The 26,413-nt window shown below is 39.5% G+C and overlaps 1 long non-coding RNA gene across 2 annotated transcripts in view; it reads left to right on the top strand.

Moving 5' to 3' along the window:
* The window catches only part of LOC133259113 (uncharacterized), a 72,700-nt gene that overhangs the window by 8,600 nt on the left and 37,687 nt on the right, over positions 1 to 26,413 (top strand). The window lies entirely within an intron of this gene.

Here is a 26,413-nt window from a genome sequence, read left to right as displayed (position 1 = left end):
TGTGAGAGATACAGATTTGATCCCTGGGTTGGAAAGATCCCCTGGAGAAGGAAATGGCTACCCACTCCAGTATTCTTGCCTGGAAAATTCTATGGACAGCAGAGCCTGGAGTCCATGGGATTGCAAAGAGTCAGACATGACTGAGTGACTGAGTACGCACACTATTGATATATTCCTATGTACATCATACCATTTGTGCAAATTCAAGTAACTACAAATCCATCTATATTTTGAACCCATTTATTTTTACCTTGGAGAAAACAATGGCACCCCACTCCAGTACTCTTGCCTGGAAAATCCCATGGATGGAGGAGCCTGGTAGGCTGCAGTCCATGGGGTTGCTAAGAGTCAGACATGACTGAGCAACTTCACTTTCACTTTTCACTTTCATTCATTGCAGAAGGAAATAGCAACCCACTCCAGTGTTCTTGCCTGGAGAATCCCAGGGATGAGGGAGCCTGGTGGGCTGCCGTCTATGGGGTTGTGCAGAGTCAGACACAACTGAAGTGACTTAGAAGCAGCAGCAGCATTTTTACCTTGAAGTTTTCATACTCTATACTATGATGATTTTATTGTGGAAAAAACACAACATGACATTTACCATCTTAACCATTTTTAGTGTACAGTTTAGTAATGCTGTTGCTGTTCAGTCGCTAAGTCACGTCCAACTCTTTGTGACCCCATAAACTGCAGCACACCAGCATCCTCTGTCCTCCACTATCTCCTGAGCTTTCTCAAACTCATGTCCTTTGAGTCGGTGATGCCATCCAGCCATTTCATCCTCTGTCGTCCCCTTCTCCTCCTGCCCTCAATCTTTCCCAGCATCGGGGTCTTTTCCAGTGAGTTGGCTCTTCACATCAGGTGGCCAAAGTGTTAGAGTTTCAGTATCAGTCTTTCCAATGAATATTTAGGGTTGATGTCCTTTAGGATTGACTCGTTTGATCTCCTTGCTATCCAAGGGGCTCTCAAGAGTCTCTCCAGAACCATGATTCAAAAGCATCAATTCTTTGGCTCTCAGCCTTCTTTATGGTCCAGCTCTCACATCTGTACATGACTACTGAAAAAACCATAGCTTTGACTATATGGACCTTTGTTAGCAAAGTGATATCTCTGCTTTTTGATAAGGCTGTCTAGGTTTGTCATAGCTTTTCTTCCAAGGAGCAAGCGTCTTTTAATTTCATAACTGCAGTCACCATCTGCAGTGACTTTGGAACCCAAGAAATCTATTTGCCATGAAGTGATGGGACCAGAAGCCATGATCATAGTTTTTTGAATGTTGAGTTTTAGGGCAGCTTTTTCACTTTCCTTCTTCACCCTCATCAAGGGGCTCTTCAGTTCCTCTTTGCTTTCTGCCATTAGAGTGATATCATCTGCATACCTGAGATGGTTGATATTTCTACTGGCAATCTTGACTCTGGCTTGTGAGTCATCCAGCCCAGCATTTCACATGATGTATGTACTCTGCATATAAATATAAATAAGCAGGATGACAGAATACAGCCTTGATGTATTCCTTTACCAATTTTGAACCAGTCTGTTGTTCATGTCTGGTTCTAACTGTGTTTCTTGACCTACATGCAGGTTTCTTAGGAGACAGGTAAGGTGGTCTGATATTCCCATCTCTTGAAGAATTTTCCATAGTTTGTTGTGATCCACACAGTCAAAGGCTTTAGTGTAGTCAATGAGGCAGAAGTAAATGTTTTCTTGGAATTCTCTTGTTTTGACTGTGATTCAATGATTGTTGGCAGTTTGATCTCTGGTTCCTCTGCCTTTTCTAAATACCAGCTTGTACATCTGAAAGTTCTCAGTTCACATACTGCTGAAGCCTAGCTTGAAGGAGTTTGAGCATTACCTTGCTAGCATGTGAAATGAGTGCAGTTGTATGGTAGCTTGAACTTTTTTTGGCATTGCCTTTCTTTGAGTTTGGAATGAAAACTGAATTGACATTATTATGGAGCCAATCCCCAGAATTTTTTCATTGCAAAGCTGAACTCTATAGCTATTAACAACTCCCTTCTCTCTCCACCCTCAAGCACCAGACAACTATCATTCAGTCTCTACTTCCATGAATTTCACTACTTTTGATACCTCATATAAGTGGAATCATACAGCATCATTTTGTGACAAGCTTATTTCATTTAGCCTAATATCATCAAGATTCCTCCATGTTGCGGCATGTATAAGAATTTCCTTCCGTTAAAGGCTGAATAATATTCTATTACATTTTGTTAATTCATCCATGGATGGATTTTGGGGTTGCTTCCACCTCTTAGCTATTGTGAATTGTGCTGCCATGAACACGGATATGCAGTGTGCCATAATGTTTTCATTTCATCATTGTTAGAACTTTGAGATCTTTCCATAGTATGTGCAGAGAGCTTTTCTTTCTTTTTCTGAAAAATAGTATCCTTCAGGCTCTACTACAAAGCCACAGTTATCAAGACAGTATGGTACTGGCACAAAGACAGAAATATAGATCAATGGAACAAAATAGAAAGCCCAGAGATAAATCCACACACATATGGACACCTTATCTTTGACAAAGGAGGCAAGAATATATAATGGATTAAAGACAATCTATTTAACAAGTGGTGCTGGGAAATCTGGTCAACCACTTGTAAAAGAATGAAACTAGAACACTTTCTAACACCATACACAAAAATAAACTCAAAATGGATTAAAGATCTAAATGTAAGACCAGAAACTATAAAACTCCTAGAGGAGAACATAGGCAAAACACTCTCTGACATACATCACAGCAGGATCCTCTATGACCCACCTCCCAGAATATCGGAAATAAAAGCAAAAATAAACAAATGGGACCTAATTAAACTTAAAAGCTTCTGCACATCAAAGGAAACTATTAGCAAGGTGAAAAGGCAGCCTTCAGAATGGGAGAAAATAATAGCAAATGAAGCAACTGACAAACAACTAATCTCAAAAATATACATGCAACTCCTACAGCTCAACTCCAGAAAAATAAATGACCCAATCAAAAAATGGGCCAAAGAACTAAATAGACATTTCTCCAAAGAAGACATACAGATGGCTAACAAACACATGAAAAGATGCTCAACATCACTCATTATCAGAGAAATGCAAATCAAAACCACTATGAAGTACCATTTCACACCAGTCAGAATGGCTGCGATCCAAAAGTCTACAAGCAATAAATGCTGGAGAGGGTGTGGAGAAAAGGGAACCCTCTTACACTGTTGGTGGGAATGCGAACTAGTACAGCCACTATGGAGAACAGTGTAGAGATTCCTTAAAAAAACTGGAAATAGAACTGCCTTATGATCCAGCAATCCCACTGCTGGGCATACACACTGAGGAAACCAGAAGGGAAAGAGACACGTGTACCCCAATGTTCATTGCAGCACTGTTTATAATAGCCAGGACATGGAATCAACCTAGATGTCCATCAGCAGATGAATGGATAAGAAAGCTGTGGTACATATACACAATGGAGTATTACTCAGCCATTAAAAAGAATAGATTTGAATCAGTTCTAATGAGGTGGATGAAACTGGAGCCTATTATACAGAGTGAAGTAAGCCAGAAAGAAAAACACCAATACAGTATACTAACGCATATATATGGAATTTAGAAAGATGCTAACAATAACCCTGTGTACGAGACAGCAAAAGAGACACTGATGTATAGAACAGTCCTATGGACTCTGTTGCAGAAAAAAAAAAGAAAGAAGGAAAAATAGTATCATAGTCATAGTATTTTGTTGTATTGATGGACCAGTGTATAGTTAACTAACTCCATGCTGATAAACATCTAGACTCTTTCCACCTAGTAGAGATTTCAAGGTGAAAAATTTATTCATATGCAAGTTATCTTTCTTAGAAATTAACAGTAAGAGATTCCCAGGTATTTTGACTAAAGTTCCTTGATAAAGATATATTCTAGTTGTTCTAGAGATGAATAAAATATGAATTCATGATTTTAAAGTCTTGATGGTAAGCACTGGATATGTTTAAAAAATATTAAATAAAATAATTGTTATAATATGACTACAGGACTAAACACATATTTCAAAAATAGAAATTAAGACACATGATACTAAATAGTGATTTGAAAATAATCTGAATTAAAGAGTTCAGATATTATAGCAAATACAAGAGTGTATTTTTTAAAAGATGAGAACTAAGAATTTGCTAAATTACTTAGTGTATGTAGACAAGAGTCAAAAGTCCTTATGTTTTTCTTGTTTTTGACAGTTTAAGAAATGTAAATGAAAACATGTCAACATAAAGATTAGCAGTAATATAATTTAAGATTATATGAATGCATTACAAGTTATCAGAGAATAATGATGTATCTCCACTCGAAATTTATGCAGGAGAAAGAAAAGTTAAGAACACTGAGAAAATTATCAAAGAAAATAGAGGAGAAGGAAATGGCAACCCACTCCAGTAATCTTGCCTGGGAAATCCCATGGACAGAGGAACCTGGTGGGCAAAGAGTCAGACACTGAGGGAGGGGCAGGCGCTCGCTAGAGGCCCCAGAGCTTTTGATGGCAGAGCCAGCACTGTGGCTGAGGACTCCTGGCTCCCAGGCCTCTCTCACCAGATAGGAGCGTGGAAAACTAGTCTAAAATACGCCTGAGGGCTTTCCTGGCGGCTCAGTGATAAAGAATCGCCCCCCTGCCAAAGCAGGGGACGTGAGTTCCACCCCTGGTCTGGGAAGACCACACGTGGCAGAGCAGCTGAGCCCATGCATCACAGCCACTGGGCTGGGGCTCTCGAGCCCGGGAGCCGCAGAACTGAGGTCTGTGGGCACCAGAGCCCATGCTCCGCAACAAGAGGAGCCACAGCTAGAGAAAAGCCCACGCAGCATGAAGACCGTGCACAACCATAAATAAAATCATTAAAAAACAACAACAACAAAAAGAAAATAGAGCTAATCGGACAGGCTATAATAGAAATTCAAACACAGGAGCAGGAAACGACACAGTACTTTCAGTAAGGCAAAGAGTTACAACTGAAGGAGTTGAAAGAGTGCAGTTAATGGAAATCTTAACCAAATAAATAAAAATTACCTAAATTGGAAAAATAAGGAAACAAAACTCAAAACTGTCAGTGCTATTAGACCTTGAGAAAAGAAAATGGCAAATATCATATTTGAGAAAAGAGACAGAAAATTTTACCAGATACAAGAGGACTAAGAACTGGGACTTGCACCTCTTCCAGAACCACGGAAGCTTATTTCTGGGTGAAGTTTTACATTATCAGTCAGATACAGGAAGATCCATGATATCTGTCTTGGAAAGAGAATGCATGGATACGAATTGGGAAGGACACAAGATCAGACCTGTGAAATGCATGTACCCCGAAAAGAAGTGCAAGAAGAAAATTATTTAAGGCCCTGCTGTGTTTTCTTCATACAAGAAAAATTGCATAAGGATTCTATCACCTCAGAAAAAATCTGAATGGGTATAAAAATAACCTCTAAAGTTAAATGTTTTTTTTAAAGCATGTAAGACACACTTTTAGGAGAGGACTCATTTTTAGGAATTCACTTTAAGAGTCCAGAATAAAATCACACAAAAAAAGAAGTTGACTGGTAGCACCAATACAGTTAATTTGCAAGGTAGAAAAAGAGTTTGTAAAATGTAAAGTGAAGACATGTCTTTTTATGTGAGTGTGATGATGCTATGAAAGCAACCACAATTAAAGCTGGGGATTCAATAAAAATTTATGTAGAAGAGGAGCAAATTTATTATATTCCTATTTCAGAACTAAAAATGACCTTAAAAAATTTCATATGACTGCTGTATTAGAAAATAAAGGCATCAGATAATGTATAAGGAATAATGAAAGGACAGAAAACAAATCAGTCTCAAAAAGAGCCAACAGTGTCAAAATCACTCTGTCTTCTCAAAGAGTAAAAACAAAGGCTTAGAGATCAGAATTAGATATTCTTATTTGCGAATAAATTTTATATGTATAAATAGAAAAAATAGATGAAGAAATTCAAGAAGAAATATAGAAGAGTGTTTTTGAAGTAGAAGGTATTCTTGCTTATAGATTTAGCAAAAAGGGAAAAGGAAAGACAGAAGGCAAAGAAAAAGAGTTTTAGACATCTGAGAATAAGAAAAAAGGGCTATAAGATAAAAAAAAATAATAAAGCTTTCAGATGGCACAGAAGGAGAATCTACAGATGGCATAGGAGGCCACCAAGCCCAGGTGGGAGGAAGGGGATGAGACTGGATATGTGAGGAGAAACTGGCATCCATGGCTTCCATGATGAGCCAGGGCAGAGGCTCAGGTGAGCTGAGCCTGAAATTATAATGATCTGATCTTGCAAGTTATCTCCCCCACCCCCTGGAAATGCTCTGAGCTCCAGAAACTGGAGTAGAGAGAAATTGGGTCGAGTTACTAACATGCCACTGGGATTTCCAACAGAACAGGAGGATCTCAAAATAATTTGGCCACTGCTCCTTGTGTAACCCACTTCATTAGGACTGATGGATCAGGTTGCCAGGACTGATGGTTCCTTCTCTCCTGGCTCTGTTCCCTGAAATTTTAGAAACGTTCAGCCTCAGAAGTCAACAGAATAGGCACCTGGCTCCTTGGAATGATGATTGGGCAGTATCCCAACCTGAAATATCTCCCATAGTCTCTCAAATCCCCATCAGAGATTCATCATTTAGATCCAAGAGACTGCTTTGCCTTCCTTCACAGATATTCTTCCTGTGATTTAAGAAGGTCCCCTCTAACCTGACCAAGCCCTCCTTAAGACTGGCTCCTTAAGACCAAGCCTCCTTAAGACTGGTATAAGTTAGCTTAATGTCATTCTTCAAAGAAACCACACTATATACTCTTCACAGCACTGTCACAGCTAGAAATATACATACATACATACATATATATATGTATATATATATATTATACACACACACACATATATATATATATGTATACATAATAGGGGGCTTCCCAGGTGGAGGTAGCACTAGTGGTAAAGAGCCTGTCTGCCTGCTAATGCAGGAGATGTAAGAGACATAAGTTTGATCCTTGGCTTGAGAATATCCACTGGAGGAGGTTATGTCAACCCACTCCAGTATTCTTGCCTGGAGAATCCCGACAGAAGAGCCTAGTGGGCTACAGTCTATAGGGTTTCAAAGAGTCATACATGACTGAAGTGACTTAGCATGCACATATAGATAATAAAGTTTAAAATTTTGCCTGATTATCAAGAATCATATATATTTCATCAGTAATGAATCTTCAATACAAAGTATTCTGTAATAAATATAAAGCAGATGGTGATTGCAGCCATGAAATTAAAAGACTCTTACTCCTTGGAAGGAAAGTTATGACCAACCTGGATAGCATATTCAAAAGCAGAGACATTACTTTGCCAACAAAGGTCCGTCTAGTCAAGGCTATGGTTTTTCCAGTAGTCATGTATGGATGTGAGAGTTGGACTGTGAAGAAAGCTGAGCACTGAAGAATTGATGCTTTTGAACTGTGGTGTTGGAGAAGACTCTTGAGAGTCCCTTGGACTGCAGGGAGATCCAACCAGTCCATTCGAAAGGAGATCAGTCCTGGGTGTTCTTTGGAAGGAATGATGCTAAAGCTGAAACTCCAGTACTTTGGCCACCTCATGGGAAGAGTTGACTCATTGGAAAAGACTCTGATGCTGGGAGGGATTGGGGGCAGGAGGAGAAGGGGACGACAGAGGGTGAGATGGCTGGATGGCATCACCGACTCAATGGATGTGAGTTTGAGTGAACTCTGGGAGTTGGTGATGGACAGGGAGGCCTGGCGTGCTGCGATTCATGGGGTTGCAAAGAGTCAGACATGACTGAGTGACTGAACTGAACTGAATGAATGAGTGAGTGAATGAAAATCTAAGTAATACCTTGAAGCAGTGGTTCTCCAAGTGTGATCCCTGGAAGAGCACTATCTCTGTCATCCTAGAATTTGTCAGAATGCACATTCTCAGACCTACTAAATGAGCCCAGCCATCAATGCTTTAACAAATCTTTCAGATGATTTTGATATGTGTTACAGTTTAAGAACCACAACCTTAAAGTTAAGTTTTAATCAGTTTCTGCTTCAGGGGAGGGGACACAGACTCAAATGCATACAGGAATAATGAAAAGTTGTGTAAACAGATGACAGAGGGAACAGGTATAAAACAACAAAGAGTGGTGGGGACTGTACCAACATAGACAGCGAGAACAAATGGCCAGCCTAGGAAGAGGTCTGTGAGTGACATCACCAAGATGGCAGAATAGGAGACCCCAGTCTGGTCCCCCCACAAAGAACAGCAGTCAGCTATCCAGGAATGATGGAGAAGGAAATGGCAACCCACTCCAGTATTCTTGCCTGGAAAATTCCATGGTCAGAGGAACCTGGCAGGTTCCAAAGTCCATGGAGTTGCAAAGAGTCAGCCACGACTGAGCACGTAAGCACATCCATGAATGAGGATAGTTCATTCATAAAGAGAGCACAGAAAAAAAATAAAGAGAGCACAGGGTTCACTTCTTAAGTGGGGCAACAACACAGTGGGGCAACAACCAGGGAATAACTACACAGAATGGGTAGGAAGAAGAGTTTCATTCTGCCTGTATCCCTCCCCCATCAGCCCCAAGAGAGAACTCTCCCTGAAAAAAGAAAAGCGGGGGCAGTGGCCAGCTTCCCCAGACTACTGGGGCACTGCCACCCAGAGACAAGCATACTGAGACATCTGGAGATAGCTATGAACAAAAGAGGGCAGGGTGTAAGTATCAGCCGCTTGCTGGGAGTTCCCAGTGGCCACCTCTGCAGAGGAGGACCCCATCAGCCTTCATCACTGAGAATCTCAACAACCTTGGTGGATGCTATGGACCCCCACAGCTTTTACCACCGAGGATCTTGACACGGAGCTCAGGAAACTGCAGAGGAACACAACAGCTCTGCCACTGAGGAAGCCGACAGCCAGCACAGCCAATGCAGATGCCCCTGCAGCTTTCCCTGCTGAAGGACCCCCAGATTTTAGCATTCACAGACTCCAGCTGCCGGAATTCCTCCCTACCCACTGTATGAGAGCTGAGACCTGGGATCTGGCACAACCTCTCCACCCATAGCCAGCCTGTTTCTGCAGCTCTTGGCATGCGCAGTGCCAGTCCAGGACTATGCACTTGCTTCAGGGCTCAGAGCCAGACCTGTCGCTGGCCTGCACTACCAGTGCCCACAGGTAACACCTGAAGCCACCCACACCTGCATGCCTCCAGCCCCAGACCCTGTCACTGGCCTCCATGCTCTGGCCTTTGTAGCCCCACAAGTGTACACCGACAGCCCTGGCCCCTGTTGCGTCTGTGGTTGACCTCAGGCCCTGCCAGTGGTCTGCCCTTGCCCCTGTGAGTGTGTCTGCTGTCAGCCCTGCCACCACCCAGGCACCACAGCCACCCCTGCAGCTGAATGCATGCACACCGTGGGCTCCAGCCACCCCTGCAGCCTCCCCATTCCCACCACACAGAACCTGGAGGCACCATTTAGGATCCTAGCAGTCCTTGCAGCCATGGAGGAAGCCGTGCAGCTCTTGCTGACAAGAATCAAGCAGTTATTGATGTTGGAGACCCCAGCGACTTGAGCCGACAAGACAGCACAGTCCCCTGCACCCTGTGCCACCACTCACTCATCCACTTCGCACCCTTCACAACCAGACCCAGGGTGACAGCACACTCCAGCACGGCCCCACCGACCAGGGAAGGTTTTTTCTTATCAGAGTCAGCCCATAAAGTCTAAAAGAGGTGAGTGCTTCTTCCATGTGCAAACAACTACACAAGGCCACAAAGAGTCAGGGGAACATGATACCACCAGAGGAAAACGATGCATGTTCAGTAACTGACCACAGAAAATAGATATTCACAGATTTCCCAACAAAGAACAAAATAATTGTCCTAAAGAAGCTCAGAGAGCTACAAGAGACACAGATAAACAATTTGACAAAATTAGGAACAAAATACAAAAACAAATCAGAAGTTCAATAAAGAGAAAACATAAAAAATCACCAAATGCTTTAGAACTGAAGAATACAATGATTGAGCTAAAAAATGCAAGAGTTTCAATAGGAGACTCCATCAAGTAGAAGACAGAATCAGTGAGCTTGAAAACAGGTAATTTGAGAATACCCAGAGGAGTAAAAGGCAGAAAGAATGAAGGCCCATAGAACGTGTGGGACAAAATCAAGCAAAACAATGTTCACAATATGGAAGTCCTAGATGGTGCACAGAGAGAAACAGTTTGCAAGCTTATTTAAGGAAATAATGGCCGAAAACTTCCCAAATCTGGGAAATGAAATCGATATCCAGGTGTATGATGCTCAAAAGTCTCTAATCAGGTTCAGCCTGAAGACTTCACTGAGGCACTTTATTATAAAACTGCGAAAAATAAAGATGGAATCTTGAAAGCAGAAAGAGAAAAGAAGCTCATCACATACAAGAGAACCCCCCATGAGTGTATCAGCAGGTTTCTCAGCACACACCTTACAGACTGGTGGCAGAATACACTTTCTTCTCAAGTGCACACGAAACATTCTCCAAGGTAAATAATAGGATACAAAACAAGTTAACACATTTAGGAAAATTGATTAAAATCATATTATGTATCTTTTCCCATCACAATAGTTGCTGTTGTTCAGTTACTGTTTCATGCCCAACTCTTTGCAACCCCATGGACTATAGCACACCAGGCTCCTCTGTCCTCTGCTGTCTCCTGGAGTTTGCTCAAATTAATGTCCATTGAATCAGTGATGCTATCTAGCCATCTCATCCTCTGCTGCCCCCTTCTCCTTTTGCCTTCGATCTTTCCCAGCATCTGGGTCTGTTCCAGTGAGTCAGCTCTTCATATCAGGTAGCCAAAGTTTTAAAACTTCAACTTCAACATTAATCCTTCCAATGAATATTCAGGGTTGATTTCCTTTAGGACTGACTGGTTTGATATCCTTGCAGTCCAAGGGATCACGATGGTCTGAAACTGGAAATCAATAACAGGAGAAAACACGGGAAGTTCACAAATATGTGTAGGTTGAACAACATGCCTCTGAAGAGTGAGTCAAAGATGCTGAAAATGACAAAAAATATCTCTGGACAAAGAACAATGATGACACAACATACCAAAACTTATGAGATGCAACAGATGCAGTTCCAAGAGGAAAGTGTATAGATAAATGCTTATATTGAGAAAAAATAAAATAGATCTCAAAGGTTCTTACCAGACACACACAACACACAAACGTATATGTAAGAGATGATGGATATGTTCGTTTCATTACTCGTTGGGAAGGTAGTGCCGGCGGTGGCTGATCTCCCTGCACAGGCTCCATTATGGTAATCATTTTACAATGTATGTTTCTATGAAAACATCACACTGTATAGCCTAAATATATGAAACTTTTGTTTGTCCAAATATATAAAAATTTTAAAAATGAAAAAGAAGTGAGCTGCTATTTTGCAAGACTCAAGGTTCTGTATACCACATTTTTTAGTTTTCTAAGAGATTCTGATACTTGAATTTTTATATGACATTTTGCAATTGTTAATTCTGTGTCAGTCAGTCGTTCAGTCGCTCAGTCGTGTCCGACTCTTAGCAACCCCATGAATTGCAGCACGTCAGGCCTCCCTGTCTATCACCAACTTCCGGAGTTCACTCAGACTCACGTCCATCGAGTCAGTGATGCCATCCAGCCATCTAATCCTCTGTTGTCCCCTTCTCCTCCTGCCCCTAATCCCTCCCAGCTTCAGAGTCTTTTCCAATGAGTCAACTCTTCGCATGAGGTGGCCAAAGTACTGGAGTTTCAGCTTTAGCATCATTCCTTCCCAAGAAATCCCAGGGCTGATCTCCTTCAGAATGGACTGATTGGATCTCCTTGCAGTCCAAGGGACTCTCAAGAGTCTTCTCCAACACCATAGTTCAAAAGCATCAATTCTTTGGCACTCAGCTTTCTTCACAGTCCAACTCTCACATCCATACATGACCACAGGAAAAATCATAGCCTTGACTAGACGGACCTTTGTTGGCAAAGTAATGCCTCAGCTTTTCAATATGCTATCTAGGTTGGTCATAACTTTCCTTCTAAGGAGTAAGCGTCTTTTAATTTCATGGCTGCGGTCACCATCTGCAGTGATTTTGGAGCCCAAAAAAATAAAGTCTGACACTGTTTACACTGTTTCCCCATCTGTTTCCCATGAAGTGATGGGACCAGTTGCCATGATCTTCATTTTCTGAATGTTGAGTTTTAAGCCAACTTTTTCACTCTCCTCTTTCACCTTCAACAAGAGGCTTTTTAGTTCCTCTTCACTTTCTGCCATAAGGGTGGTGTCATCTGCATATCTGAGGTTATTGATATTTCTCCCGGCAATCTTGATTCCAGCTTGTGCTTCTTGCAGCCCAGCGTTTCTCATGATGTACTCTGCATAGAAGTTAAATAAGCAGGGTGACAATATACAGCCTTGACGTACTCCTTTTCCTGTTTGGAACCAGTCAGTTGTTCCATGTCCAGTTCTAACTGTGCTTCCTGACCTGCATACAGATTTCTCAAGAGGCTGGTCAGGTGGTCTGGTATTCCCATCTCTTTCAGAATTTTCCACGGTTGATTGTGATCCACACAGTCAAAGGCTTTTGCATAGTCAATAAAGCAGAAATAGATGTTTTTCTGGCACTTTCTTGCTTTTTCGATGATCCAGCGGATGTTGGCAATTTGGTCTCTGGTTCCTCTGCCTTTTCTAAAACCAGCTTGAACATCTGGAAGTTCATGGTTCACATATTGCTGAAGCCTGGCTTGGAGAATTTTGAGCATTACTTTACTAGCGTGTGAGATGAGTGCAATTATGTGGTAGTTTGAGCATTCTTTGGCATTGCCTTATAGAGTTTTGCCAAGAAAATGCACTGGTCATAGCAAACACCCTCTTCCAACAACACAAGACAAGACTCTACACATGGACATCACCAGATGGTCAACACCAAAATCAGATTGATTATATTCTTTGCAGCCAAAGATGGAGAAGCTCTATACAGTCAGCAAAAACAAGACCAGGGGCTGACTGTGGCTCAGATCATGAACTCCTTATTGCCAAATTCAGACTTAAATTGAAGAAAGTAGGGAAAACCACTAGGCCATTCAGGTATGACCTAAATCAAATCCCTTATGATTATATAGTGGAAGTGAGAAATAGATTAAAGGGACTAGATCTGATAGATAGAGTGCCTGATGAACTATGGAATGAAGTTAGTGACATTGTACAGAAGACAGGGATCAAGACCATCCCCATGGAAAAGAAATGCAAAAAAGCAAAATGGCTGTCTGCGTAGGACTTACATATAGCTGTGAAAAGAAGAGAAGCAAAAAGCAAAGGAGAAAAGGAAAGATATAAGCATCTGAATGCAGAGTTCCAAAGAATAGCAAGAAGAGATAAGAAAGCCTTCCTCAGCGATGAATGCAAAGAAATAGAGGAAAGCAACAGAATGGGAAAGACTAGAGATCTCTTCAAGAACATTAGAGATACCAAAGGAACATTTCATGCAAAGATGGGCTCGATAAAGGACAGAAATGGTATGGACCTAACAGAAGCAGAAGAGATTAAGAAGAGGTGGCAAGAATACACAGAAGAACTGTACAAAAAAGATCTTCACGACCCAGATAATCACGATGGTGTGATCACTGTCCTAGAGCCAGACATCCTGGAATGTGAAGTCAAGTGGGCCTTAGAAAATATCACACGAACAAAGCTAGTGGAGGTGATGGAATTCCAGTTGAGCTCTTTCAAATCCTGAAAGATGATGCGGTAAAAGTGCTGCACTCAATAACTCTGAGTAGGCCTCATAAAATATGTATGTGCCAGGCAAATGCAGCCTGTGGGCAGTGTTTTCTTTAGGGGTTATCCATGTCAACACAGACACTGGAGTTTATTGCTGAAGACCTCTGGTAAGGACCAAAATAGGAGGAGAGACAGTGGCATTCTGTGCCTACTTGACATTTTTTCCTAGGATTGACTCTGGTTATGAGATAAAAAGAAGGAAGTCTTTGGTTTTATCAGCTAGGTCAGCTTTATCTCAGTGTAGCAGTAGATTTGATACGAAAACCTAATCAATATAGTATTTGCCTTAAGAACTCACTGAGAAATGGAATATAGAAATTTAACAAGAGAAAGGAGTATAATACACTTACAACAAAATTATAGGTTTTTACTCTGAATATCACCTCAGCCTCAAATTATATTGCGAGAAGTTGAAATTAATGGTTTGAGAGACTGCATTTTGTTTTGCCTAGTTTTGTTTTTAGACTATTCTTCTCCTTCAGTGATTATGTAATTGCCCAAACCATTGTGGAAATAGCCACATCTTTAAAAAAAGAAAAAAAAAGAAGAAGCTAAAATCAATCTAAAAAACAAAAACCACACACTGCAAGTACTTTCATGACACCCCTCTTCAAATTGGAGATATAACCGAAGCTTTAAGAAACTTCATTTCAGCCTCAGAAGCTGACAAATGAAGAATTTAATCATAGAGAAGTTCTGCCTGAGATGTAAAACACAAATCCTGGGAGTTTGTTATGGAGATTGTTTCAGAGAAATGGTTTTAATTTCTTAAGAGGCTTTATAATGACAGCTTGTGTCTCCACATCAACTGGTAAAAGGACAACAAAAACTCAAAAGGGATTCTAGTAAAATCCACACTAAAAACACTAATGAGACAGTTAAATTACCTATTGAAGGAGCTGAAAAGCAAAATTGACAGGTTTTTAGTCAAAGGAATGTTCATGTCTCCCAAGTAAACAAAGACTAGGGAGTGAATGAAAGGAAGAAAAAGAACACCCGGTTCCTCGGGGAGCTATTCTGTGAGGAATTCTTAGCAGCTACAGAAATTCGTAGGTCAAAGAAATCTACGTGCACTGGGCCTTGAGGCCAGAGGGAACCCTAGGAAAAAGCCAGCCCTCCCTGTTCCGGGCAGGCAGAGGGAAGCCTGGAGGGAGAGAGAGAGAGACAAAGAGAGAACAGTGATTGAGTTTCCTTTCCAAAGTCTTAATTGAAGTCCCTCAACCGTGTCCGACTCTTTGCGACCCCATGGATTGTAGCCTACCAGGCTCCTCGGTCCATGGAATTTTCCAGGCAAGAATACTGGAGTGGGTTGCCATTTCCTTCTCCAGGGGATAAAACCAAATACTTTCTAGAACTCTACTCAGAACGCTGGGGGTATAAGACAGGTAATAAGGAGACCTATCATTAACTGTTGCCAGGTTTTTAGTGTCAATTTACTAGACAATGGACTTAAATTTTTTTTCATTTTTAGAAAAAATAATAAATTTAGAGATTAAAAAAATATAATGTAAATAATAAAATATAGAAAAGCATAAAGAGGAAAATTAAAGAAGAAAACTTGACACTGAACTATTTAGTGTCAAATTATTAGATAATGAACTTTAAATTTTTTCATTTTTAGAAAAAATAATTATGTATTTAGAGATTATAAAATAAAATGTAAATAATCAGAAAATATAGAAAAGCATAAAGAAGAAAATTAAACCCATTACTACTACTACCTAGATACAATAACTTAATATTTTATATACATTGTCCAGTCTTCATATAACTATATTGTATAGATATATAAGAATGATTAAAGAAATATGGAAATTAATATTTGTTAAGATCAGACTATACAATCTATTTGGTAATTTGTTTTGTCAGAAAATATAAAGCATATAAAATATATTTTAAACATTTTGTTAAGTCATTTAGTATTTTTATTCAATAGGATTTTAATATATAGTTCAGTTTAGTCACTCAGTTGTGTCCAATTCTTTGTGACCCCATGGACTGCAGCATGCCAGGCTTCCCTGTCCATCACCAACTCCCAGAGCTTGCTCAAACTCACGTCCGTCAAGTTGGTGATGCCATCCAACCATCTCATCCTCTGTCATCCCCTTCTTCTCCTGCCTTCAATCTTTCCCAGTATCAGTGTCTTTTCCAGGAGTCAGTTCTTCACATGAAGTGGCCAAAGTATTTGGAGCTTCAGCATCAGTCCTTCCAATGAATAGTCAGGACTGATTTCCTTTAGGATGGACTGGTTAGATATCCTTGTAGTCCAGGGGACTCTCAAGAGTCTTCTCCAACACCACAATTCAAAAGCATCAATTCTTCAGCACTCAGCTTTCTTTACCGTCCAACTCTCACACCCATACATGACTTTCTATTGTTTCCCCATCTTTTTGTCATGAAGTGATGGGACTGGATGCCATCATCTTAGTTTCTTGAATGTTGAGCTTTAGGCAAGCTTTTTCACTCTCCAGTTTCACTTTCATCATGAGACTCTTTAACTCCTCTTCACTTTCTGCCATAAGGGTGGTGTCATCTGCCATATCTGAGGTGATTGATATTTCTCCCTGCAATCTTTATTCCAGTTTGTGTTTCGTCCAGCCCAGCATTTCACATGATGTACTGTGCATATAAGTTAAATAGGCAGGGTGACAATATACAACCTTGACATATTCCTTTCCCAGTTTGGAACCAGTCAGTTGTTCCATGTCCAGTTCTAACTTGCTTCTTGACCTGCATACAGATTTCTCAGGAGATAGGGAAGGTGGTCTGGCATTCCCATCTCTTTAAGAATTTTCAACAGTTTGTTGTGATCGAGACAGTCAGAGGCTTTGGCTTAGTCAATAAAGCAAAAGTAAATGTTTTTCCGGAACTCTCTTGCTTTTTCGATGATTCAGAGGATGTTGACAATTTGATCTCTGGTTCCTCTGCCTTTTCTAAATCCAGCTTAAACATCTGAAGTTCTCGGTTCACGTACTGTTGAAGCCTAACTTAAAGAATTTTGAGCATTACTTTGCTAGCGTGTGAGATGAGTGCAATTGTGTGGTAGTTTGAACATTCTTTGGCATTGCCATTCTTTGAGATTGGAATGAAAACTGACCTTTTCCAGTCCTGTGACCCTGCTGAGTTTTCCAAATTTGCTGGTATATTGAGTGTAGCACTTTCACAGCATCATCTTTTAGAATTTGAAATAGCTCAGCTGGAATTCCATCACTTCCATTAGCTTTGTTCATAGTAATGCTTTCTAAGGTATCTGGGGAAAAAAATAATAAAAAGTACTACACGTCAGACTTCATGTGATTGGATAAAGCAGCACTCAGAAGAAAATACAAGGACTTCAGTAGTTATTAATAAAAGTAGAATAAAAACAAATCCACTAAATATCCAACAGAAGAGTTTAAAAAAGGAGCAACAAGATAAAATAAATCAAAGGAAAGCAGAACAGAACAATAAAGGTAAACATAGAAAGTAGTAAGTTAAACAAACAATAATACAAATACAAAATCCAGTTTTGGGAGCTATAAAGTAGGTATGCTCATAACAAATGTAATCAAAAGTAGGAGGAAGTACAAATACAGACAGTATGGAATAAGTGGGAAGGAGTTATATTTACAGAAATAATTACAGGCATCATAAAACAGTATTAATTATAGTCAACTAAATTAAAAAATCCAAATAAAGCAAATACTCTGCTAAGTAAATGTAAGTTTTATATCAAAACAAATTCAAGTACAGATAAACTATATAAACATATCAATTAAATAGAAGAAATAGAAAAAATTTTCAAAGAGCCATCCCTATCTTACTCCCCAAAAGACCAAAATCAAATGATTTTGTGATAGATTTCTAACAAATTTTGACAAAACAATTCTATAGTAAAGGAAAAGAAAAACTTTAGTGGTTTCTTTTATGATGCAGGAATTAATACCAACATTTAACAAAAATTTCCAAAGATAAAATTTCTATAGGGCAATGTCTCCTATGATTATCAATGCAAAATACTTTCAAATAAAATAATAGCAGACCTAATCACCATATTATAAGAAAATGACATACAAACCAACTAAGATTTTTCCAGTAATGTAGGAATTTTCAATATTAGGAAAGCTATTTAAGTAATTGGCTGTAGTAATAGATCCACGTGTGTGCATGCTAAGTCACTTCAGTTGTGTCCAGCTCTTTGCAACTCTGTGGACTGTAGCCCACCAGGCTCCTCTGTCCATGGGATTCTCCAGGCAAGAATACTGGAATGGGTTGCCAGGGGATCTTCCTGGCCCAGGGATGGAACTGGTGTCTCTTATGTCTCTTGCATTGGAAGGTGGGTTCTTTACCACTAGTGCTACTGGGAAGCCCCATAGTAATAGATCTAAGAGTGGCTAAATCATATAAACACCTCTAGCCTTTCTGGAAATGCATTTTTTAAGTTTCAAAGTCCATTTGCGATGCTGAAGAATCTTAATCAACTAGAAATAGATGGCTGTTTCCTTCACTAGTTAAAATATGTCTATCATTAGGCCATCAGAAATGCTAAAACCATCCCCATTAAATTTAAAGATAAAACAAATATTTTCATTATCATCACTATAATTTAAAATTTTTTTGCATATATTAAAAAATTAGAGATGAAAAATAAACCATATATATATATATATATAAACTAGGCAGTAAGGGATAAAACTAAATATACATGGTATAATTTATACCTGACATATATAAGAGAATAAACTTAAAATTGCCTACAAACAATGAGGATTTCAATAAGATTTCTGACCATAAAATTAATATACAGAAGTTAACAGTCCTCAGAATATAAACAAGAACTAGGTAGAAAATATAATGGAAGTAAAGATCCCATTTTATAATTTAAACTGAAAATTGAAAATTAAAATTAAACACAAAAATGATAGGTGTAAAGTTAATAATTAGAAGTGACATTCAGTTCAGTTTAGTTCAGTCACTCAGTCATGTCTGACTCTTTGCCACCCCATGAATTGCAGCACACCAGGCCTCCCTGTCCATCACCAACTCCCGGAGTTCATTCAAACTCACATCCATCGAGTCCGTGATGCCATCCAGCCATCTCATCCTCTGTCGTCCCCTCTTCCTCCTGCCCCCAATCCCTCCCAGCATCAGAGTCTTTTCCAATGAGTCAACTCTTCGCATGAGGTGGCCAAAGTACTGGAGTTTCAGCTTTAGCATCATTCCTTCCAAAGAATACCCAGGACTGATCTCCTTTCGAATGGACTGGTTGGATCTCCTTGCAGTCCAAGGGACTCTCAGGAGTCTTCTCCAACACCACAGTTCAAAAGCATTAATTCCTCGGCACTCAGCTTTCTTCACAGTCCAACTCTTGCATCCATATATGACCACTGGAAAAACCATAGCCTTGACTAGACAGACCTTTGTTGGCAAAGTAATGTCTCTGCTTTTGAATATGCTATCTAGGTTGGTCATAACTTTCCTTCTAAGGAGTAAGCGTCTTTTAATTTCATGCTGCAATTAACAATATATAAAATCTTTATAAGTAAAACTTTAAAATCCTTTAAGAGGAGCAAGTTAAATTTTTTGAACTACTAGGAAAATATAACTTGTTTTGGGATAGAACATTCAACATCAAAAATAAAGGTATCAATTTTCCATAAGTTAACTTAATAATGATTTTTTAAATTGTAGCATAGTTAATTTACAATGCTATGTTAGTTTCAGGTGTACAGGAAAGTGATTTGGTTATACATATTTATGTATATATCTGTTTTCTTCATTTTAAAATTCTATTTCATTTATAGTTTATTACAGAATATTTGTACATAATTCTCTACAATGAATTTTTGTTGTTTATTTTGTATATGGTAGTGAGCATCTGTTAATTCTCCACTCTTAATTTATCCTTCTCTTGCATTCCTAGCTATTAATTTGTGTACTGTGCCTGTGATCCTGTTTCTCTCTTGTAAATAAGTTCCTTTGTACTATTTTTTTAGATTCCATGTATAAGTGAAACCATATAGTATTTGTCTTTGTGTCTTTCACTTAGTATGATAATCTCTCGTTCCATCCATGCTGCTACAAATGGCATTATTTCATTCTTTTTTATGGCTGAGTAGAATTCTGTTATATATATGTACCACATTTTCTTTATCCATTCCTCTGCTGATAGATACGTAGGTTACTTTCATGTCTTGGCTATTGTAAATAACACCCTCATGAACAGTGGGGGTGCTTCTATCTTTTCAAACTAGATCTTTTGTCTTTTCTGGATATATGCCCAGAAGTCAGATTGTTGGGTCATATAGTAATTCCATTTTTAGTTTTTTAAGGAACCTCCATACTGTTTTCCAAAGTGTTTGCACCAAAGCAATTGCACCAATTTACATTTCCACCAACAATGTAGGAGAGCTCCCTTTTCCTTTTCTCTACACTCTCTCCAACATTTATTATTTATGGACATTTTGAGATGAGCGTTCTGACAGATGTGAGTTGGTATATGATTGTAGCACTGATTTGCATTTCTTTAGTAATTACTGTGTTGAGCATCTCTTTATGTGCCTATTGGCCATCTATATGTCTTCCTTGGAGAAATGTCTGTTTAGGTCTTCTGCCCATTTTTTGATTGGGTTGTTTATTTTTTGTTATTTAGTTGTATGAGCTGTTTGTATATTTTGGAAATTAATCCTGCATTGGTCACATCATTTGCAAATATTTTCTGCAAGTCCATTGGTGGTCCTTTCGTTTTGTTTATGGTTTCCTTTGCTGTGCAAACGTTTTGTAAGTTTTAATTCCCATTTGTTTATTTTTTCTTTTATTTCTATTGCCTTGGGAGACTGATATAAGAAAATGTTGCTATAATTTATATCAGAGAATATTTTGCCTATGTTCTCTTCTAGAAGTTTTATGGTGTTGTGTCTTATAGTTAAGTCTTTAAGCCATTTTGAGTTTATTTTTATGTATGATGTGAGGGTGTGTTCTAACACATTTGGCTGTCCAGCTTTTCCAACACCACTTGCTCAAGAGATTGTCATTTCCCCATTATATATTCTTGCCTCCTTTAACTGAAGATGTGTGGGTTTATTTCTGGGCTCTCTATTCTGTTCCATTGATCTGTACGTCTATTTTTGTGCCAATACCATGCTGTTTTGATTACTGTAGCTTTATAGTATTGTTTGAAGTCTGGAAGGGTGATACCTCTAGCTTTGTTCTTTTTCCTCAGGATTGCTTTGACAGTTCTGGGTCTTTTGCGGTTCTATATAAACTTTAGGATTATATATTCTAGTTATGTGGGAAATGTCATGGTAATTTGATAGAAACCACATTAAATCTATAGATTGCCTTGGGTAGAATGTCAATTTTAACTATATTAAATCTTATAATCCAAGAGCATGGGATATATTTCCATTTCCTTAAATAACCTTCCGTTTCCTTTATCAGTATTTTATAGTTCTCAGCATGTAAGTCTTTCACCTCATTGGTTAGGTTTATTCCTAGTATTTTATTTTTTTGATGTGATTTTAAAAGGGTTTTTTTTTAATGTTCTCTTTCTGTATCTCATTGTTAGTATAGAGAAATTCTACAAATTTCTGTATATTAACCTTGTATCTTGCTACCATGCTGAATTTACTTATCAGTTCTAATAATTTCCTGTGTGTGGAGTCTTTAGGGTTTTCTACATAGAGTACTGGTCATCTCATATAATGAAAATTTTACCTCTTCCCTCCCAGTTTGGATACTTTTTTTTCTTGTCTGATTACTGTGGCTTGGATTTCTCATACTTTGTTAAATAGAGGTGGTGAAATGCCATCTTTGTCTTGTTCTAGATTTTTAGTGAAAAGGCTCTCAGCTTTTCACCATTGAGTATTATGTTGGCTGCGGTTTGTCCTAAGTGACTTGTATTATGTTGAGATATGTTTCCTCTACTCTCACTTTGGTAAGAGTTTTTATCATGAATGGATGTTGAATTTTATCAAATGCTTTTTCTGCTTCTGTTGAAATGATCACATGGCTTTTGTCTTTTGCTGATCTGTCTTTTGCTGATCTATATCACATAGATTTGCATATGTTGAACCATCCTGTGACCCTGGAGTAAATCTAACTTCATCATGGCATATGATCCTTTTTATGTGTTGTTAAATTCAGTTTACTAATATTTTGTTGAGAATTTTTGCATCTATATTCATCGGTGATGTTGTTTTTCAGTTGCCCAGTCACGTCTGACTCTTTGAGACCCCATGGACTGCAGCATCCTAAGCCTCCCTGTCCCTCAGCATCTCCCAGAGTTTGCCCAAGTTCATGTCCATTGCATCAGTGGTGCGATCCAGCTATCTCATCCCCTGATATCCTCTTCTCCTTCTGCCCTCCGTTTTTCCCAGCATCAGGGACTTTTCCAATGAGTTGGCTATTTGCATCAGCTAACCAAAATACTGGAGCTTCAGCATCAGTTCTTCCAATGAGTATTCAGGGTTGATTTCCCTTAAGATTGACTGGTTTAATCTTCTTGCTGTCCAAGGGACTTTCAGGAGTCTTCTCCAGCACCGCAGTACAAAGGCATCAATTCTTTGACATTCTGCCTTCTTTATGTTCCAGCTCTCACAGTCATACGTGACCACTGGGAAGACCATAGCCTTGACTATATGACCTTTGTTGGCAGAGTAATGTTTCTGCTTTTCAACACACTGTCTAGGTTTGTCATAGCTTTCCTGCCAAGAAGTAATTGTCTTCTGATTTCATGACTCTAGTCACCATCTGTGGTGATTTTAGAGCCCAAAAAGAGGAAATCTGTCACTAGTTCCACATTTTCCCCTTCTATTTGCCATGAAATAATAGGGCTGGATGCTATAATCTTACTTTTTAAAAAAATACTTAGTGATATGGACCTGTAATTTTCTTTTTTGGTAGTATCTTTGTCTGGTTTTGTTATCAGGGTTTTGGTAGCTTCATACAATGACTTCCTTCCTCTTTAACCTTTTTCGAGAGTTTGAGAGTATGTTTGTTTGTTTTGTATGTTTGGTAGAATTCCCCAGTCCTGCATTTTTGTTTGCAAGGAGGTCCCCCCCCCCCAGCTTGAAACAGCAAATATTAATTATTTCATTATTTCTGTGGGTCATGAATTCAGTAGCAGCTTAGCTGACTTGGTGTGATTCAAATTTTTTCATGAAGTTACTGTATGCATGCATGCTCATAAAGCCACCAGCACATAAATCCACGGGAGCTGCATCTCCTGAACCCACAGACTCAGGAACATGTACAAAGTCCTGGTCCCAAAATCTGCCAGAGGGAGAACCCAACAGAGCTGCCTCCCTGGGCCCACAGTGGATTGCTGGTAACTAGCTCAGGTTTTAGCCCTACCTCTGTGTGTTCATGCCCACAAAGTTAATAGAACCCACTGGGGCTGCAGCCTTGCCAACTGACAAGGAGGCTACTATGACAGATCCAGGCTCCTTCTTCCCTGTGTTGACGGTGGGGCTTCTATGGAGGATTAATGCTTTTTATGTCAGGTAATTTTTATTTTTTGGCAGCACATCTTTCAAACAGAAACATTTTTGAGCAGTATATTCAAGACCTTTGCTGGGTACCATGAAATATACAAAAAGATATAAAATTGGGTCATTGCACTCCAGGCAGCTGAAAGGACATGGTATGCTGCAACGGAAAGAGAATGGGCCTCAGGGTCTTATTCCCTGGTTAAAATCCCTGCTTAGATTCATGTTAGCAGCTTCCTTAGCCAATTTACTTAACTTCTCAGAGACTCAATTGCTTCATCTGTAAAGCCCTGAGAAAATACCTAATTCCCAATATATTATTAAAATATGACTTTAAAATATCTATTTTAGTACCTAGATCTAACACCTGCACAATGTGTTAAAAAAAAAAAAAAAGTTGGCAAGGAGATCATATCCTATGAAAATATAGGCAGGAAATGCTTAGTGCTAAATTGATAACATAGATGATCATTACTGTAATTTCAGAGGAAGGAGATCATTTCTAGGAGAATGTGGTCATAGCATATTGATGGAAGAAACAAGAACCAAAGCTGAATCCTGAAAGGGTAGTAGTCTGTGAAAAGCAAGGGCATCACCACAGGAAAGGAAAGCCATGATGTGGACACAAATGTGAGCTGAAAATATTTGGATATAGGCAGAACTGACTTGGAGTAGAGGACAGAAAATGGGAAAGGCCAATTATGGTCAAATTAGAGAGGGCATTGGAGGAGGAAATGGCAGCCCACTCCAGTATTCTTGCCTGGAGAATCCCAGGGATGGAGGAGCCTGGTGGGCTGCCGTCTATGGGGTCGCACAGAGTCGGACATGACTGAAGCGACTTAGCAGCAGCAGCAGCAGAGAGGGCATTAAATGCCAGGCTAATGAGTTTGGGCTTTTCTCATAGGAAGCCTCTTTAGATTTACGAACAGGGTTATAATGTGATGCAAATAGTGTTTTGGATTGATGACATTTTGGCAGCCAGCCATATGGATTGGGGTTTGCAAGAGAGACAAGAAGGTCAGAGACTGTCTTAAACTGTAGGATAAACATTAGCTAATAAGGACATCTTCTAGGGTGCTAACACTGGAAAGAGAATGAAATAGAAGAGAAAGTTGTGTTCATCATGAAACTAAGAACTGAAAAGACTTAATTTTGAGTAGATAATGCTAAGTGGTAACAAGAAGGGAGCCTTCAGAGATGACATCCACATTTTTAAGCCCAGTGACTAGACAAGTAATAGAACCATTTGAAAAAGAGCAGAGAAGAACAATGCTCCAGCAACTTGGAGAAAATATGATTCATTTATATTAACATACTGCATTTAAAATAGAGGTGATACAATCTAGTGGAAAAGTTCCCCATTCAGTTGGACATTCAAGCCTGGTGCCAGGAGGGATGATGAGACTGAAGCTATAGAACTAAGATTCATTGGCAGCTAACACAGTCGAAGACATGGGGTGAGCGACTTTCTATTGATAGTGGCAAAGTCTCAATGACTAAAACTTGGCATGTTCGTAATTATTAAGAGCAGAAAATGGAGCTAGTGAAGAGAATAAAGGTCAGAGAGAGTGGATAAGAACTAAATAATATGGTGCTTTGAAAGCCAAATGAGAGAAGAGGGTCAAAAAGAAGATGCAAACAGAAGATGAACCACGTCAGATACTGCAGAAAGGTTGATGAGAACGAGAAATTGATAATGTCAGTGGGTTCAGCTCTTATGAGACCAGTGCTCTTCCTGCCTATGGGTTCAGAATGCTGGGAGGGCTGACTGCAGAACAAAAGAGAGGTACAAGATAGTGGTGGAAACTGAGGGTCCTGAGAGCAGACCACCTGGATTTCAATTGAGTCTCCAGGCTTGCTGTGTGATCTTGTGCAAGTTGTTTAACTCCTTTATGCCTCCATGTCTCCATCTTTAGAATGGAGATAATAATGATAAAAATAGCAGCTAACTCTTGAGGTTTTTGTGAGGCTAAAGGACAATGTATATACATTGCCTAATGTATAGGCACAGAGTAGGCACTCAAATGCTATTTATCATTGAAACTGTGAGTAGTCATTCATCAAATCCATTTCACCTGCTTTTACTAATCAATGTCATCTACAGTAGACTTGCGTGTCCTCCAGGTGGAAAGTAGACTAAACAATAAGATATTTGCCTGAGTTGTTTTCCAGGAACTTGGAGTCAGCTGTGTCTGGTTCCAACTGAACTGGGTAAGACTGGATAAGACCACTGACCCTTCAGCTGGGCATGCGTGAGTGTATGCTCAGTGATCTTTGGATGTTAGAGAGCCAAAAACTCCACCCTCAGATCATGCTAAATGCCTTTATTTTTTTTTTTCTTTTAAACATGCAGAGGCTTGTAGCTTAGGTAAGCCTGTGCACAACAATGACGACCGCGCATTTTCCTAATCACCTTTTCGCACACCCCAGACCATTATGATTCTTTATTTTTTATCCCATAAATGTCCCATGCCACTTGATTTCTAGAAGACAGAGCTGAGACTGTCTCCCATCTCCTTGCTTGGCTTGCCTTGTGAATAAACCCCCTCTGCTGCAGAGCTTGATACCCTAGCATTTTAGCTTGCTGTACATCAGGCAAAATGAACCTGGTTCCATAACACCATTTCTTGTTATTAGCATTACTGTTACAGGAAGCGGATACTGGGTGGCATTTGGTCAAGAGTCTGGGTAGGGAAAAGCAGAAGTACAGTAGCAGGATAGCTTGGGAGAGCTTCCCAGGCACAGGTGTGTACATGTCTGCAGGCAGTTGGGAAGGGGAGACAAGGCAGGAGTAGACACTGAAGATACCGGGGAGGAGACAATGTGATGGAGCAGAGTCATGGAGGGAAAGAAGAGAGTGTGGATTTCAGGATCCAGTTTGACTAATTATCCTGGGAAAGACGGGCTAGACACCACCTGAGCTCATAAAAAGTCTACTCATATAGAGATGGAATTTTGAAGAGACTAGAGGGAGAACAAGAAAACACACAAGCTTTTTTTCCCACCCAGCAAAGGAAGCACTGACGCATTGGCCAAAAGTGAGAAGAATTGAGTGGATGAAGGTCTCTGCAAGCATTTGCAAAGTTTCGTTAACATTCTCTTTTCAAGTTTAAACTTCTTCAGA

This window comes from Bos javanicus, chromosome 2, assembly GCF_032452875.1.
Source record: "Bos javanicus breed banteng chromosome 2, ARS-OSU_banteng_1.0, whole genome shotgun sequence".
NCBI classification, from domain to species: domain Eukaryota; kingdom Metazoa; phylum Chordata; class Mammalia; order Artiodactyla; family Bovidae; genus Bos; species Bos javanicus.
Note: the sequence above shows the minus strand (reverse complement) of the source record. Positions and strands in the feature narration are given on the sequence as shown.